This window comes from Nycticebus coucang, chromosome 11 (genome assembly GCF_027406575.1).
Source record: "Nycticebus coucang isolate mNycCou1 chromosome 11, mNycCou1.pri, whole genome shotgun sequence".
Classification (NCBI taxonomy): Eukaryota; Metazoa; Chordata; class Mammalia; order Primates; family Lorisidae; genus Nycticebus; species Nycticebus coucang.
The window spans coordinates 126,779,544-126,796,613 of NC_069790.1; the positions used below are offsets into that span (position 1 = coordinate 126,779,544).

At 50.0% G+C, this 17,070-nt stretch overlaps 1 pseudogene; it reads right to left on the reverse strand.

Annotated features, from left to right (window-relative positions):
- Positions 1-12,426: 12,426 nt before the first annotated feature.
- On the reverse strand, positions 12,427-12,824 carry LOC128560089 (40S ribosomal protein S12-like; annotated as a pseudogene).
- Between the last annotated feature and the right edge of the window lie 4,246 nt (positions 12,825-17,070).

Genomic DNA, 17,070 nt, shown 5'->3' on the forward strand with positions numbered 1-17,070 from the left:
CTTGTATTAAAGAATGTCCATCATGTGATGTCAAACAGTGGAAGAGCGCAGGCCCAGCCCCGTTGGCAGCCCCGACCGCAGGGTCTCCCTGAGACTCAGCCACCGGCCGGGACACACTAGCAGAAAAGCTTGAATGTTCAGAGGACAGAGTAGAGAATCACTGACCCGGCGCCCTGATGGCAGACGTAGGAGGCAGCCCCGGCTGTGCATTAGGAAGTGGAGCTTGCTGGAAAGTGAGTAATTCAGCTGTGCTGCCCTAACTGCTATAAAGTAAGGAGCATGAAGTCCCGGGGCCGTCACTGTAGGCTGTAGGATCTCAGCCACCATGTCAGTTGTAAGGCCTTGGGGGCACAGGGGTTGGTGGCTGCCAGTCAGGAACATACTGCAATGCTCAGGGCCCTGGGGGGACACGCTCAGCCTCAGATGCAGGACTCTGTCAGCCACTGGACTGCCCACTGCTGCTTTATCCCACCAGGCTTAAAGCAGATTCCACCTGTGGACACCTCCCAGTTGCCTCCAGGAGAAAACCCTAAACGGTCAGCCTGATGTGCAGGCCTCTGCTGCTGGCCCAGCCTCTCTGCCACTTGGGGCTCGTGCCACCCTCACATCACCCTTGGTGGCCCACTCCCGGCACTCAGAAAGGAATGTGTCTGCCGCATGCTCTGGGCCACAGATCCCAGGACACTTGGGTCACTTGCATTTTGGCTTCCAAAGAACAAGCAGTTCCTTGTTTCCCATCTCTGAATTTCCACCCCACCTGGTACACATGTTTGTTCCAAGAAGTACTAAGATAGCAATTGCAGGGGAAGCCCTCTGACCCTTCCTGCCCACTGCCCCAGCAGGACACAGGAGACACTGTCCCTCTCTGCTCTCCCCTTCAGTAGGACACGGGGGACACTGCCCCTCTCTGCTCTCCCCCCCCCCAGCAGGACACGGGGGACACTGCCCCTCTCTGCTCTCCCCCCCCCCAGCAGGACACGGGGGACACTGCCCCTCTCTGCTCTCCCCCCCCCAGCAGGACACGGGGGACACTGCCCCTCTCTGCTCTCCCCCCCCAGCAGGACACGGGGGACGCTGCCCCTCTCTGCTCTCCCCCCCCCAGCAGGACACGGGGGACACTGCCCCTCTCTGCTCTCCCCCCCCAGCAGGACACGGGGGACACTGCCCCTCTCTGCTCACCCCTCGAGGGGCACTCTGAGTGAGGTTTGCCAGTGGTATGGGGTGGGCAGGGTGGAGCATAGGCCTCCTGGCTCAGGGCTAATTAGCAGTGTCAGTCACACCCACCCTTGCGGCTCCTAATTTGCTAACCTAATTCTTTATCTCACCCAGGCTGCGTAGCAGATAGGCAATAATGAGGACTGGCTGCTGACTGGGTGGGTCTCCTTCCCTCATCCCCTAACCCACGTGCCACTTCCTGACAGCAAACGCATCCCCGTCCCGGCAGTCTGACCTGGGGTCTGTGGCCTGAGTGAGTGGAGCACCTTCCCCCAAGACCTGTGCCTGAGGCTGAGAAGCTGGAGGGAGGGAGGCAGGCTGGGAGGGTCCCCTCCTGGTGTCCCCTCCCTCTGTCCATGAATCTTACTTGGAAAATTGAAAGGTGAGAAGGGGGTGGAGGGGAGATGCTCTCATCACACTGTATGGAATCGACTTGCCTCTCACTGACTGAGTCATCAGTGACTGTGTAAATCTGAACTCAGCCTATAAAATCAGGAGGATTAAGTGGCCTCTGAAAACCTATCACACTGGATTCACTGGCCACGTAACCTCAGCAGGAAAATGAAAGGGCACCCCTGTTTCAGTCTGCCCAGCCTCACTCTGGGCCTGATGAAGACAGGACGCAAAACACAGCAGTGAAACAAAAATAAGTAGAATTAGTAATCAGGCAGGCCTGGAGCTCAGCTGGAGGTGACCTTCAGAATTCAATGGGCGACCTTTCAGCGGGAGACAAAGCAGGATGGCGTCATTGTGCAGCTCTGAACCTTGCACAAAGACAGTATGGTGATGGGGACGCAGGTGGTGGGACGCAGGCGTCACCCTGCAGATGGATGCAGGGCGGCTCTGGACGGGCCCTGCACGCAGGTGCTTGGAAGTGCAGGCAGTCCACGTGTTCCCAGTTTTCTAAAGGAAGAGAAAGTTTGTCAGGTTGGAAACGAGATCTCCCGTGTCCTGGGAGAATGCAAGTGAAGATCCTCTGAGCAGCTCAGTTTTGCTCCTGCACAAAAGTGAGACCACCTTATCCTAGGATGTGATCTAAAGGAAAACCCCAAGGACAGAGCCCGTGGCATGTGGGTGCTGAGTTAGGAGGCCCCTGCTTGCTGGAAGTGGTTCTGCATAGAAGGCCCGCAAGATGGAGAATTTTCTTTTTCTTAGACAGAGTCTCACACTGTCACTCTAAGTAGAGTGCCATGATGTCATATCTCACAGCAACCTCAAACACTTGGGCTTAAGAGATCCTCTTACCTCATTTTTTCTATTTTTAGTAGAGACGGTCTCACTCTTGCTCAGGCTGGTCTCAACTCCTGAGCTCAGGCTATCCACCACTTCAGCCTCCCATGTGTGCATGCACGTGGGTGAGTGTTCATGTGTGCGTGCATGTGAGTGTTCACGTGTGAGTGCACGTGGGTGAGTGTTCACGTGTGCATGCACGTGGGTGAGTGTTCATGTGTGCATGCACGTGGGTGAGTGTTCATGTGTGCGTGCATTTGGGTGAGTGTTCATGTGTGCGTGAACGTGGGTGAGTGTTCATGTGTGAGTGCACCTGGGTGAGTGTTCATGTGTGCATGCACGTGGGTGAGTGTTCATGTGTGCGTGCACGTGGGTGAGTGTTCACGTGTGCGTGCACGTGGGTGAGTGTTCATGTGTGCGTGCACGTGGGTGAGTGTTCACGTGTGCATGCTTCTGGGCGAGTGTTCACGTGTGCATGCACCCACGTGAGTGTTCACGTGTGAGTGCACGTGGGTGAGTGCTCATGTGTGCATGCATCCGCGCGAGTGTTCATGTGTGCATGCACCCACGTGAGTGTTCACGTGTGTATGCACGAGGAGGAGCACCCCGTCTACAGACCCACGTGGGTACTTCCATCCCGGGAGGAGCACCCCATCTGCAGATCCTTGTGGGGACTCCCACCCAGGAGGAGCACCCTGTCTGCAGACCCGTGTGGGGACTGCCACCCAGGAGGAGCACCCCATCTGCAGACCCTTGTGGGGACTCCCACCCAGGAGGAGCACCCCGTCTGCAGACCCGTGTGGGGACTCCCACCCTGGGAGGAGCACCCCGTCTGCATGCTGGGGACTGAATCTGTTGCAGCAGCAGCTCCTACTGAGTGGAATGGCCAGAGCACAGTTGCTTTTATTAACAGTTTAGGCAAGCACAAATCTCTGCATTCATTACACACACTTTCCAGGTTTCCAAAGAATTAAAATGCAGAAGGTGCCTTATTTCCAACTACGAAGGGTGTTGATGAAGCAGTTGTTTGAAATTCAGAATGTTTTCCACAGAGGGAATGTCACTGATGGTGCTGTGATCCCCAGGCCAGCTCATAAGAACCTTTACCAGCAGAAAACAATGTGGGAAAACGCAGAACTTACCGTAGGCAGAAGGCAGCAGTACAGAATAAGATTTTTAGAAACGATTTTGATCCCGGGGCTGAAATGAAGGCTGTCTGTCCATGTTTTGGTGAACCAAGCGTCCAGCTAGCAAGGGCAGACCTGGAAAGAAGGGGGTGGGGAGGATTTGCAGGTGACTAACATAGCAGGATCAGGACGTGAGACCAGAGAGATCCCTGGAGAGGGTGTCAGAGAGAGAGGGAGAGAGCTGCAGTCTCTGGGAGAGGAGGTCACTTCAGGGACAGCAAGCAGCCCTGTGGGACCCTGCAGGCCTGGCTGTCGGCCTGTCCCCAGTGACCACACTGCATGCTGCAGTGCAGCCAGTGGCCTGCAGCCCTGGAGGGGCATGCTCTACGCAAGTTGTAATATGCTGGGTGCTGTGGCTTATGCCTGTAATCCCAACACTCTGGGAGGCCAAGGGGGGTTCCTTGAGTTCCAGACCAGCCTGAGCAAGAGTGAGACCCCATCTCTACTAAAAATAGAAACACTAGCCAGACGTGGTAGATGCCTATAGTCCCAGCTACTTGGAGGCTAAGGCAGGGGGATCACTTGAGCCCAGGAGTTTGAGGTTGCTGTGAGCTATGATGATGCCATGGCACTCTAGCCTAGGCAATGGGGCATGACCCTGTCTCAAAAAAAAAAAGAAAAGAAAAAGAAAAAGAAAAGAAGGCTTTTGTTTGGAGGGTGCTTAGCAGTTGAAAGTTTACATTTCAGGTTTTGCCTTATATTAAAATGCAATTTATTTAAAATTTTTTAAATTTTTTAGTTTTTGTTTTTATTAAATCATAACTTTACATTGATGCATTTATGGGGTTCGGTGTACTGCTTTGATATACAATGTGAAATGCTTACATCGCACTAAGTAACACATCCATCACAATTATACTCTTTTCTTAATAGTTTTGAAATGTACCATTGCATTGTGCACATTAGGTGAGGTCCCCCAAATGCCCTTCCTCCCCACTTCCCTCCCCTCCCCTCTCTCTCCTCTTCCCTTCTACTTTCTGGACCATAGTTATGCTTTACCAATCATATGAAGTGTAGGTGATTGCATATTGATTTCATAGTAGTATTGAGTACATTGGATACTTTTTTTTCCATTCTTGAGATACTTTACTAAGAAGAATATGTTCCAGCTCCATCCAGGTAAACATATAAGATGTGAAGTCTCATCTTTTTTATGGCTGCATAGTATTCCATGGTGTACATATACCACAATTTGTCAATCCATTCATGGGTCGATGGGCACTTGGGCTGTTTCCATGTCTTGACAATTATGAACTGGGCTGCAATAAACATTTTGATGCAAATGTCTTTGTTGTAAAATAATTTTTGATCAACTGGATATATACCTAGTAGAGGAATTCCAGGATTGAATGGTAGGTCTACTTTTAGATCTTTGAGTATTCTCCAAACTTCTTTGCATTTCCACCAGCAGTGAAGAAGCGTTCCCTTCTCTCCGCATCCATGCCAGCATCTGTAGTTTTGGGATTTTGTGGTGTGGGCTGGTCTTACTGAGTTAGATGATATCTCAAAGTGGTTTTGATTTGCATAAAATGCAATTTATTTATTAATTATCTTTATTTAACTCCCAGGGCTTACCTGTGTTCTGTGTGCCAGTCTTACATTTATGGATGTATCAACAAAGGGAATGTGGTCCCTGTGTCTGGGAGCCTGGGAGGGAGAGAGGTAATTAAGCAGGAGTGTGCCGGAGAAGAGTTGCACTGAAGCAAAAGTGCCCTCTGACCATTTTTAGTTACGCAGATTGGTTTCGTAATGCCTTGACTCCTGGTTTTTTTTTTGGCCGGGGCTGGGTTTGAACCCACCACCTCCGGCATATGGGACCAGCGCCCTACTCCTTGAGCCACAGGCACTGCCCCCTCTGACCATTTTTAAGGCATCTGGATCTTCAGGCCTCAGAGATTTGCCTGTGAACATCAACTACTCTGGTACAAGCTATAGATCAGTGTTTTTCAACCTATTTTTTTTTTTTTCTAATCTCATTGCACACTCGAACCTATAGTTAAACTTCCCTGGCACACTTAAATTATGTTGATCAAAAAAAAAAGAGTAAAAAAAGAATATACTTACTGTGCTTTGAACTTCTTTTGAAAATAATTTAATTAATGTTCTTTCAAAATTTTCATGACACACCTTGAAAATCACTGCTTTGGACCGTGGTTAATCATCTGAGCCTTGAGATCACAAGGGCTTGGGTCCCATCCTGGTTTTACCCTTACTGTGGGCAAATGGAAAGTAAATCTTTTCAAGCAGCTGTTTCCCATGGGTGAGATGGAAACCAGCCCTTCCACCTCTCAGGGCTGCTGTGTGCATCACCCACCCAGCACCTGGGAATCACAAGGAACCGGAGTCACTCAGCAGAAGAGACCCAGACATTCCCTCTGGTTTACTCCCCTGAGGAGGGTCAGTCCTCTGGCATCTCCTCAGTGGCCCCTGGACAGGGATGGGCAGGCCCTCTTGCTTGCTTTCTCTGATCCTTTAGTACTTATAATTATGCCACTTCTTTTGGAGCCCCACACAACAAATCCTAGAGGCATCCGAACCCAAAGCCCTTATTTTATTTATTTATGATTTGTTGTTTATTTTAATTAATTAATTTATGTTCTATTTTATATATTTATTTTTGAGACAGAGTCTTGCTATGTTTCCTTCAGTAGAGTGCTATGGCATCACAGCTCACAGCAGCCTCAAACTCTTGGGTTTAAGCAGTTCTCTTGCCCCAGCCTCCCAAGTAGCTGGGACTACAGGCGACCACCACAACACCTGGCTATTTTTTTGTTGCAGTTGTCATTGTTGTTTAGCAGGCCCAGGCCGGGCTTGAACCCACCATCCTTGGTGTATGTGGCCAGCGCCGTAACCACCGTGCTACAGGCGCTGAGACAATTTTCTTTTTCTTTTTTAGACAGAATCTCACTCTGTCACCCTGGGTAGAGTGCTGTGGCATCACAGCTCACAGCAACCTCAAACTCCTGGGCTCAAGAGATCCTCCTGCCTTAGCCTCCTGAGTAGCTGTGACTACAGGTGCCTACCTCAATGCCCAGCTAGTTTTTCTATTTATTTTTTAGTAGAGATGGGTCTCTTAGGCTGGTTTCAAACTCCCGAGCTCAAGGCATCCACCCACCTTGGCCTCCAGAGTGCTGGGATTATAGGTGTGAGCCACCGTGCCTGGCCTATTTATGATATTTGGCTGTTTTTTTTTTTTTTTTCAGAATATCATGAAGGTACAAATGATTGGGTTGTCACATTGTTTGTGTTTGTTAGGTAAAGTCCCGTTTATAGTTGTGCCTTTCACCCTGGAGCTGTGACCTATGCCCTTACGATGTGCCTATTGGGTGAGAGCAAGCAAGCCCCCTGCCCTTGAATTTGGTTGAGTTTTTCTCTCATGTGGGCCTCTAGTTGTTTATCTACTTCACATTAGTATTAAGCACACTGGATATTGCTTTTTCATTCTTGTGATACTTTACTAAGGATAATGTTCTTCATCTCTGTCCAGATGAATACAAAAGATGTGAAGTCCCATCTTTTTTTATGGCTGAATAGTACTCCATGGTACACATAGACCACTGCTTGTTTAATCCATTCCTGGGTTGGTGGGCACTTGAGGTGGTTCCATGTCATGGCAATTGCCCTTATTTTAGTCCCTTTACCGTCATCGAGACTTGATTATTGGCCCGGCATCTGCTCTCTCTCAATTACACCATGTGCAATTGAAAAGAATGTGTCTGCTGTGGGTGGCAGGTGGGGAGCTCCATGAACAGGGCTGGTGGAGGTGGTGGAGGGCCGACGGGGTCGTGTTTGTCTTTGCTAATTTGGTTGTTGAGAGATGGTTAAAGTTCCTAGTTGCAATTGTGGAGCGATTCCTGTCTTCCTTCATTCTATTGATTTTTGCTTCACGTATTTTGAAGCTATTACTAGGTGGAAACAACTTTGCGATTGTGTTGTGATTCACTCTTTATTTCTGATAATACTCTTTGTCTAAAAGTCAGCCTCCTCTGGTCCTAACAGAGCCTCCCCAACACTTGCTGTCTGCACACTGAATTCTTTTCTTTTCATTTCCTTCCAACCCTGTGTAGGCCTCTTTCTAGACAGTGTATAGTTGGATCTTGCTTTAAAAAAAGTCTGACCGTCCCTGCCTCCTACTTGGAGTGTTTATTTTCATATTTAATGTAATTGTTGGTACAGGTGGATTTAGGTCTATCTTTTTTTTACTTGTTTTCTGTTTGTCTCCTCTGTTTTTTTTTTTTGAGACAGATCCTTAAGATGTCACCCTGGGTAGAGTGCTGTGGCATCACAGCTCACAGCAACCTCAAACTCCTGGGCTCATGTGATTCTCCTACCTCCACCACCCAAGCAGCTGGGACTACAGGCACCTGCCACAAGGCCCGGCAGCCATCATCGTTGTTTGGCAGGCCTGGGCTGGATTTGAACCCACCAGCTCAGGTGTATATGGCTGGCATCTTAGCTGCTTGAGCCACTGGCACCGAGCCTGTCTCCTTTGTTTTGGTTCTTCTGTGTCTCCTTTCTTGTCTTCATTTGAATTATTTTAATATTTTTTAGAATTCCATCTTAATTTATGTATCGACTTTTTAGCTACCCTTCTTTGCTCTTTTTAGTGGAAGAACATCCTCCCTTTCACTACTCTTCTTAGGGTCAGTACTGTGAGCCTTCATGTAAAATGTGAGACTTTGTGACAAGATAGCTCCCTCTGTCCCCTTCCTCTGTCCTCTGTGCTATGGTCACCACTGGTGTTACATCCATGTACTTTGCAAATCTCACAAGAAAATGTTTTAATTTTTGCTTTAAACAGTAACTTATTAAGAGGAAAACTAGTCTTTGTATTTATCTAGCTGTTTATTGTTTCAGATGCTTTTTGTTCCTTCCAAGGTCCAAGTTTCCATTGGCGTCATTTCTTCTTAGCTGCGAAACTGCCCATCAGCATGTCTGTTGTGCAGACCTGCGGGTGGTGACTTCACTTTTATTTATCTAAAGATGTTTTAGCGTCACGTTTATCTTGAAAAATATTTTTAGTGGCTGAGAAGTTTGGGGTGAGTTTTTCCCTTTTGGCTCGTTAGGGGTGCTGCTCCACTGCCCTCCGGCTTCCATAGTCTCAGGTGGGGCGTCAGCAGTCTTTGTGGCCCTGCTTCTCTCTGCGACTCCTGCCGTTTTTTACTTGCTCTGTTGAAGACATCTTAACTTTTTTTGTTGTTGTATGTGGGCATTGTGGAGTTTCTTGAATTCTTTTTTTTTTTTTGAGACAGAGCCTCAAGCTGTCACCCTAGGCCGAGTGCTGTGGCATCACAGCTCACAGCAACCTCCAACTCCTGGGCTCAAGTGAGTCTCCTGCCTCCACCTCCCAAGTAGCTGGGACGACAGGCGCCAGCCACAGCGCCTGGCTATTTTTTGGTTGCAGCTGTCATTGTTGTTTGGTGGGCCCGGGCTGGATTTGAACCCACCAGCTCAGGTGTATGTGGCTGGCGCCTTAGCCACTTGAGCCACAGGCACTGAGTCTCTTGAATTCTTGAAGCTGTAATATTTCATCTTCCTTTAAATTTGGATACTTTAGGGCTATTTTAATCTTCAAATATTTTTTGCTGCAATCTCTCTCTTTTTATAGGACTCCAGTTCTGTGGATGTTTAACCTTTTGACACAGCGTTTTAAGTTTCTGAGGCTCTTTGTTAGTTATTGCTACAGGGTAAATTAACTCCCCAAACCTGGTAAATTAAAACAATAATAATTATTGTCTCTTACTGGTTCCTGTGGGCATCAGTTTACACAGGTGCTGTGAGGACAGCTAGTCTCTCTCTGTGACACCTGCTGAGAGTGAGATTGTTGGGAGGTGACACTTGTGTGGCAGCTGTGGGCTGAGGGCTGTTGGCGGAGCTCTCCATGTGGCCTGGGCTGCCTCACAGTGTCCTGGCTGTGTTTGAAGAGCTGGGGACAGCAGAGTCATGCTTCCCGGGAGTCTCCAGTGTCATCTCCGCTGCCTCCCCTTGGTTGAGAAAGTTGCAGAGATCTGCCCATCCAGCTGCCCAGCTGCAGACTCTGGATTTTGTTATGTTCCTGTTTGTCTGTTTGTTTGAACTACTTGGTCTTAAACTACACATGCTGTCTCTTAGGTGACAGCTCAAATTCCCACTGAGATTGTCTTAATCCTCAGCTGGGATGCTTTTGAATCTTCCTTGTGTGTTTATGTTTCAGGATGCAGCCAGAGGTTAGAACAGAGTTTGTAGGCTCCCTCTCTTCCTTTTTTTCTTTATAAATTACATTCTCACTTCCCAGTCTATATTTGCCTTGAGCTCTGGCATCTGGTTCTTCAGGTAAGAACAACTTCTAGTATAGTTTCAACTTCTATTATAGTTTGGCACCAACTACAACATGCCGTTAGGATAAAATCCATAAAAGTTAGAAACTCATTCTGTGCTACCTCTTAAGATCTACCTTTAAAGCAAATTTCAAGTCTATAGCACAGCAGTCACCATGCTGCACATCAGGTCTACAGATCTCATTTGTCTGCGAAACTGAATGTAACTTTGTGTCCTCCGATTAATTTCTCCCCAGTCCCTGACAGCCACCATCCTACATCTGTGCACTTGACTGTTGTAGATTCTGCATCTAAGCGAGACCGTGTAGTGTCTGCCCTCTGTGACCGGCATATGTCACTCAGTGTGACATACGTCAGGTCTGTGCATGTTGTCACAAATGGTGGTGTTCCCTTTTTCTTCTTATTTTCTTTGCAGGTGGAAATCTTGGCCTCATTTTTAAAGACTGAGTGATATTCCATGGCGTACCTGTATACACCATACTTGCTTTATTCATTCCTACGTCAGTGGACACTGTTTCCATATGCTGATGATTGTGAATAATTCTATGAGGAACACGGGCTATTCTGATTTCATTTCCTTTGGAGGTATAACCTAGCAGTGGGACTATCATATGGTAGTTCTATTTTTAATTTTTGGAGGCACCTCCATACTGTTTTCCATATTGGCTGTACTAATTTACATTCCCAACAGCGTATGAAGCTTCCCTTTCCTCCTTTGTCCCTAATTGTTTTGGTAAAGGTTCAGGTCTGATGTCCACAGATGGGCTGTAACCTCATGGGGTTGGGGGAAAAAGGTGTCTTCATGCCTGTTGGCTGTGCTCACCCAAGGACCGGTTTTGTCTGTTGTCCAGAGCACACAGAAACTATACACACTGCCTTTCTCGATAAGATCCAGCGACAGAAAGTTTAGTTTAATCCATGCAGAAATATGACAAGTAATTTTTTCTTTTACTAATCAAACACATTACTTATCATATGGTGTGAGTTAAAAATTCCTCAGTCTAAAAATGTCTGATGAACAAGGGCTTAATTTTAGCAAACAATCTAAATTGGGTACTTGTGAAAGGCAACTTTTTGTTCCCCAAATCAAAAAGACACCCTCGCTTTTTAGATAAAAAGGGAAATTGCTTCTATGAGCAATTATTTCTAGAGCTGACCACTTAAGGGTGTGGGAAGTCATTAAAGACACCTGCTGTATGTTTCCTTGGAGTCTGGGCAGTCTGTGGGGCTGGGAGGAGCCACTGGGCCCTTTGTCATCAGCACTGGGGCTGCAGAGGGAGGGTAGTGCAGGTGCAGGGGCTGGTTGTAAATTCCAAGGAGAAAACAAAGAATGTCATTTGTGTGTGTGAGAGAAAAATAGCCAGACAGAGATAGACAGTGGGACAGAGAGAGACAGAGACACAGAAATAGACAGAGGCTGAGAGACACAGAGATAGTAAAGTGGAGTGCGAGAAGGAAGCATCAGAAGCTCCAGGTTTGGCTGAGACACCCATGGTCTCCCAGGTGCAGTCCCTGTGCTATGGGTCCTGGGGGTGCTGCCCAGGGTCAGTGTGGCCCCAGGCGGTTGTCCTAGAAGGCTCTGGTCACCAGTTTCTAGAGTTTTTTCCCAGGATTTCCCCCAGACTGAGCTATGGATAAACTCTGGAAGACTCTCGAGGTCAGCACAGGACTGTCCTCCAGAGGAGGGACCCACAGGGGACAGCAGCCCCACCACCAGCTCTGGAAGGGCCTGTGTCTCCCACTGCAGGGGGTTGGGGGAAGACTGGAGGATCCTGTTTCATTAGGAGCAGTAGCAGAGTCCTCTGAGGCAGATGCCTCTAGGGCAGGATTGGGGCCTAGGCCATGTTTATGACACTCAGGAGCCCTTGGGGGCGGGCAGCATGGGGAGAACACAATGGCCTGGGGCAGAGCCCAGCAGTGCCTGGACCTCCAAGGACAGCCCTGCAGCCCACCCCTATTACCTTCTGCTGTGATCAGCACCAGGAGAAGCCCAGGTTTCCATTGCCTCACCCCCGACAGGCCTGAGAAGTGCTGATGGCGGGTGGTGGTGGTGGTGGTGGGGGACTACACGTCTGTGGCATGAAAACCGCGTGTCCATCCATCCCAGGTTGGTGGGGAATCAAGAGACATTTGGGACCCTCACACTTTTTCTGTTCCTCATACTCATTGTTTGTATGTTTGAATCAAGGTGATGTTTTCTTGGATGTAAGTGGAAGTTAAACTGAGGTTTACCTCTGTGTGAAATCGTGAAACGGCAAAGTTAATATTCAAGTTCTAATTTGTATTCCAAAGTTGAAAATATTCCCAAATTGGGATTGTTCTAAATACAGGAAAATTTAAATTATTTAAAATTCTTTAAAATTATTTAATTTTGTGCTTTACATCAAATGATTCTACAGAGATTATAGATATGATGTCACCTGGTCTCTATTTTTTCTGGCTTGCACTTTTTTTTTTTTTTAACATGAGCCAAAGTTTTATTTGTTCATTTCTTGCATTTGAAGTACTCTTTGATGACATTCTTGGCCTGAGATTCTTTACCATAATCCTTGGCTACTACACAACTGCAGCCAACCACTTTACAGGGTTTCCCCTCTCTGTCAATTTTTACAAAGGCCTACCCATTCCCCTAGTTTCTTGTTGTCATCAACCTTAATTAGGTTGATTCGGTGTTTGGCACGAAGGGCCTCCACCAACTTGACATACATAGGCTCGTCACAGTTGGATGCAACCACACAAAGATGGGCTTGGCGCTTGTCTAAGGCTTTGGCAGCTTGGCGGATTCCACGTGCAAGGCCATCATGGATGAGGGCGTCTTCAGCACCTCTTGTAAAGCGGTATTAATGTCCATTACACCTCCAGCAGCAATGCCTTCCTCGGCTGTGGAGGTGGGTTACGAGTGAAGTTGAATCTTGACCTCACCTAAGCCTCTGCCTCTGCGCTGTTTGGTGGCGGCAGGGAAAGAGCCTGGCTTGCACTATTAAATTCATATTTTCATAAGTGTTTGTTGACTCCCAAAGTCTATAATACCCTCTGAAGGTTTTCAGCCGAGTCTCCTAATATTCACGCCCCCACCAATGTGCATCCCTACTTTCCTTGCAATGTGAAAGATCTTAATAATTTTTCTTTAACAAAATTAGCAGCTTCCTTAATCATCATTAATTATGCAGCATTTAGACATTTAGAGCATCTTCTTTTTTTTTTTGCAGTTTTTGGCCAGGGCTGGGTTTGAACCCATCACCTCTGGCATATGGAGCCGGCGCCCTACTCCTTTGAGCCACAGGCACTGCCCAACATTTAGAGCATCTTTTCTTCTTGTGTGTCTGAAGGTGAATCATCAGATATGATTCGGCTGGTCAGAGTAGATGAGCCACTGAGCACAGATGATGACGCCATGAGTGCGCGCAGGTTGCTGGACAAGCTGCTGGAGGAGGACTGGGCCTCCTGAGCTCTGCAGGGAGGGACCCTCTCTCCTCCCTCAGGTGGGAAGGGCACTTGGGGGTCGGCCTCTGGGTGGTGTTGGCTGTGTCCTGGAGTCCTGCCCCAGCTTGGGGGAAGTCTGTCCCCCAAACTGGGCGTCCTGAGACTCAGGCAGGGGGCTTGCTGAGAACCTAGGCGCCCGCTCCTCTCCTGGAGACCTGGGCTCAGTGGACCTAGGCTGGGTCCAGCTGAGTTTCTAGCAAGCGCCAGGGTGAGTCTTGTGAGGCCGTGTCTGGCCACATGGACCTGAGACACCTTTGGCCAGTGACTCTGATGACTGGGCTCTGCTGGGCTGTGTGGACAGCAGAAGGTGAGCAGGGTGGATGGGGGCTCCTCAGACAGGCTGGCTCTTCCATGTGTCCCTGTAGGCCCCAAGAACCAGGGGTCCCCACACGGGTCTCATGGCAGCTTTATCTGTCCCCCAGAGCTTGGTGCCCTTCCTGTCTCAGTTTCACAGCTCAGGAGGCCAAGGCGACACGTGGCCCGAGGCAGCCATGGCTCACCAGAGCTGCTCCCACGCCCTTGGAGTTGGTGATTTAGAGGGCTCCAGTGACTATGTGGTAGGTGATTATGAGGCTGGTTTGATGAACGTGGGGTTGGCAAAGGCAGTATCTCTGCCGGGAGCAGCCATTTCCAGCAACTTGACAAATGAAATAAATTATTATAGTTTGTAATTATAATTATGTCAGGAAATAAAGCAGAGATGGGAGCGTGTGTTCAGAAAGATGGTTTTGCATTAGGAGTTGGACCATTTCAAATTTGACAATTAAAGTCATATTGAGCCACAGAGTGACCCCCAAGGTGACGGCCGCCCAGGTTCCTCCTATGGAAGCAGCTGTGTCCCTGGGTGAAGGTTGTCTGACTGGAGGGCTTCATAGTCCATCTGGCAGGAAGAGTTCATGAGAACCTGCAAGTCCAGCGGCCAGAGGGGGCCTGGGAGTCCAGGGTGTGGAGAGTGATTCTGGGAGGAACGGGCTTTATGTCCTGCCCAAGGGAACGGAGACCTGAGGACTGAGCAGGTGGGACAGCTGGAATAGGGGCTGGGGTGGGGCAGGGCAGTGAGGAGAGAGAGCTGTGGGTGGTGGGTCTGGGGTCTCCCTCCTGCTCGTTCCCTTTCTAGCCCTCCCCACCCAGCATGGGATGCCAGGCTGCCCCTCTGGTCTCCCCAGCCAGTCACCCCTTCAGGTGCCCCCAGGCGGTGCCCGCACCCTCACACTCCCTGATGGTGGCAGCCTGGGCATTGGAGATGGTTTACCATCCTCGGGGCCAGTCAGGCAGGCATGTCCCTGGGCAGCTCAACTGAGGGTGCACTAAGCCCCTTCATGTACTAGGGACCTTGGCCACTTAAAATGGCTGGAAACCATTGTGCCGCTCATGACGGGTCACCACGACCCTGAGAATTCCTGCTGCTCATTTGCCAGGCAGGAAGGAGTCTGTGAGGCGGGTGGAGGAGGGTTCTGGCCTGGGACTCTCCAAGCAGGTGTCACTTTTTACTGTCATCATCATCCCACTTTGCAGGTTAGGACACTGAGGTGCCAGGAGGAGAAGGAAGGCCCCCGAGGCCACATGGCTGGCTGTAGTTTTTGAACTGACTTCTACCCACCTAAGCGCCTTTTGAGGTGTGTGTGTGCTGGGGGGCATGGAACCAGGAGGCTGGCTGGGGCAGCTCTTCCTCCTGAGAAAGGAGCTTGAGAGTGGAGGGGAGGCTGCATCCCGCGGCCTCCTGGAGAGCTCAGGACGGTGACTAGGATTGCCAGCCAGATCTGGGTTTTCTGAGCCTCGTGGGGTTTGCTTTTTCCAAGGGCTGCTCATTTGAAAATGGACAGAGGTGTGGGTGGTGTCTGGCACTGTGGGCCTTGCCCTTGGTTAGAGACACTTGGGGAGAAAGGATAGATGGGCATCTTGGGTGGCCAGAGGGACCCAGGGGTGGGCATTTTGGGTGGCCAGAGGGTGCCAGTGCTGTAGCGCTGTCTTGCGCTCAGAGGGGACAGAGCTCTCGGAGGGGCCTTCTGGCCAGACCCCTGGGCGTTTCCTGGTCCCCCTTCCCTTCCTAGGGCCTCCATGGCCACTCCCTCTCCCTGATGGTCCCATCAAGGATGTCCCCCCCGCCCCAAAGTCCCTTGTGGCCCTGCTTCTCCCATGTGGCCAGGTCAGTGTCACTAGTACTTGTGTCTGTGCTGTCCCTGGGCCAGCTCTGTAGGGCTATGCCCACGGGGCAGGGAGGACCAGCTGACCAGCTATGAAGAGGTTCCCAGGATGCCCTGTAGAGCCACTTCCTGTGACCCCAGCACTGTGCCCTTGAGGGTCTAGAGCCCATTCCTGGGTCCCTCTAATGGGAACATGCCCAGTGGAGCCACTGAGGAGTTCCCAGCTGGTAACTCCCAGCCTATGTGAGCAGACCCCGGAGGGCTAGGCCAGTGAGCCTATAACTCAGGCCTGGGTCATAAATATGTCTCCTCTCTGGGCAGCTAGGGTGATGCCCACCCTGCCCTAAGTTTCTGAATTTGGTCTTGACTCATTTCTAAAGGCTTTGGGTGCCAGGACTGCACCACAGGCCTCTCTCATCTGCCTCCCACCCCTGCTCTGCTGGGAAGCCCCAGGGCTGGGACAGCAGCAGGAAGCAACCTCTGCGCTGCAGTCCCCTCAGGACACAGCAGACACAGCCTTGCCTCTGCTGTTGATGCTGCTGAGATGGCCCTGCGGTCGCTCCCAGCCTCACCCGTTCTGGGGCAGACTGCTGCCTTGGAGGGCCCTGAAGTGACTCAGGCCTCCATCTGTGCTGGGGCACCTGCCTCATCCTGTGGCATCCTGGTGGCCAATGCCTGGTATGATGTTGCCTTGGCACCAGGACCTTAACTCTCTCTCCTGGCTGGAACCCAAAGGTTCCTTCCCTCCCAGGGGCGTGTGTGTGTGTGTGTGTGTGTGCGTGCACACAGGTGCAGGTGCAGGTATGTGTGTAGGGGTGTGTGTGTGCGCGCAGGTGTGTATGTGTGTGTAGGGGTATGTGCAGTTGTGTATACAGGTGTGTGTCTGGGATGTGTGTGCAGGTGTGTGTTCAGGTGTGTATGTGTGCAGGGGTCTGTGCAGCTGTGTGTACAGGGGTGTTTGCAGTTGTGTGTTTGTACAGGGGTGTGTGCAGTTATGTGTATGTGACTGGGGTGTGTGTGCAGGTGTGTATGTGTGTAGGGGTGTGCGCAGTTGTGTGTACAGGTGTGTATGGATGTGTGTGCAGGTGTGTATTCAGGTGTGTATGTGTGCAGGGGTCTGTGCAGCTGTGTCTTTGTACAGGGGTGTGTGCAGTTGTGTGTATAGGTGTGTATGTGTCCGGGGGTGTATGTGTGTATGTATGCAGGTGTGTGTGCAGGGGTGTCTGTGTGCAGGTGTGTATGGGTGCAGGTGTGTGTGCAGGTGTGTGTAGGGGTGTCTGTGTGTAGGTGGGCATGGGTGTGTGTGCAGGGGCATCTGTGTACAGGTGTGTGTGCAGCTGTGTGTGTGTGTGTACAGGGATGTGTGCAGTTGCGTGTACACGTGTGTATGTGTCCGGGTGTGTCTGCAGCTGTGTGTGTACAGGGGTGTGTGCAGTTGTGTGTACAGGTGTGTATGTGTCCAGGTGTGTGTGCAGGTGTGTATGGGTGCAGGTG